This window comes from Austrofundulus limnaeus, unplaced genomic scaffold (genome assembly GCF_001266775.1).
Source record: "Austrofundulus limnaeus strain Quisiro unplaced genomic scaffold, Austrofundulus_limnaeus-1.0 Scaffold130, whole genome shotgun sequence".
Classification (NCBI taxonomy): Eukaryota; Metazoa; Chordata; class Actinopteri; order Cyprinodontiformes; family Rivulidae; genus Austrofundulus; species Austrofundulus limnaeus.
This window is the reverse complement of record NW_013952532.1, coordinates 1,423,978-1,425,251: the sequence shown is the minus strand read 5'-3', so window position 1 is coordinate 1,425,251 and position 1,274 is coordinate 1,423,978.

Sequence of the window (1,274 nt, the reverse complement as noted above, 5' to 3'; positions counted from 1 at the left end):
GATCAAAATATAAAGCTATTTGGAAATTGGGATATTTTAAAGATCAAAATGAAAATGATTCATATAAATAGCATAATTTCAAAACAACAAATTCAGACTAAAACTTTTTCTAAATCAGATTCTTTCAATATAAAATTGATGAAATTACCAAAAACTGTCTGTCTGGTGAAGTTTTGGTGAAAACAAGCTTGTGCTTCATTCAGTGAAGTTACTCACAGTGGGTAGAGTATCCAGAAATTTTACTCACGTTAGAGTAATACTTCATAATAAACTTACTCAAGTAAAAAGTATAGTGTAGTAAAAATACTCTTAAAAATACATTAAAAAAGAAGTTACTCAAGAAAATATATTAAGTTACTACCCAACTCTGGTTGTATTCATGTATTTATTAAGTAGTTAATTTCACTTACTCTTTTTGCAAGATGCGTTGACTTAAAGTGAACTTAAAAGTTGATTTATTGGAGGAACTGGTCATAAAAGCAACAGCTTTGACTTGTAAAAGGGACAAGAATGACGGCAGCTTGTTTGGAAACAACTGAGGCAGCATGATCTTTGCTCCTTCCTAAAACAGGACGGTTCAGTGCAACAAAAGAATAGCCTGCACTGGATTACAGTAAAGAAAGCACTAAAGCTCCTTTTTCAATTTAGGTTTGGTTCAAAAACATCTTTCTAAAGCTGCAAGGTTCTCCCTTAGGCTATCCAGCACAACTTTATTTCAAAATGAAAAAAGCAAAACCATATCAGGGTTAACTGATTCTGCTTTTATTTTCAGTTATCAAGTTCAGTCACATATTTATCCGTCTCGTTAGTATTAATAGTTTGTGTGTCTTGAAAATAAAACTCTTGCATCATGAAACTGAATAAAGGTCAGATTATGGATTCCACATTGATTCTTCAGAATACAATGAAAACTATTCCACCAAACAATCAGCTTTTGAACATGGTTTAAAAAAATCTCTTTAGACGGTTGGAATAAAAATAAATTTTTACTATATGTTCATTAAATATTTTATTCTCTATTAGGCTGAAACCACCACTGTTTGATCCCAACTAATATCTGGTTTTAGACCCCTGGATCTGCTTCAGAGAGCAGCCATGATGAGCAGCTGTCAACATCTCTTTTCTTCTTGATTCAGTGAGTGTGTGTTTAAACTGTTTGTTTCAACAAAGTGTGGCTATGTTTATTTACAGCGACTATCTATCTATCTATCTATCTATCTATCTATCTATCTATCTATCTATCTATCTATCTATCTATCTATCTCTATATCTAT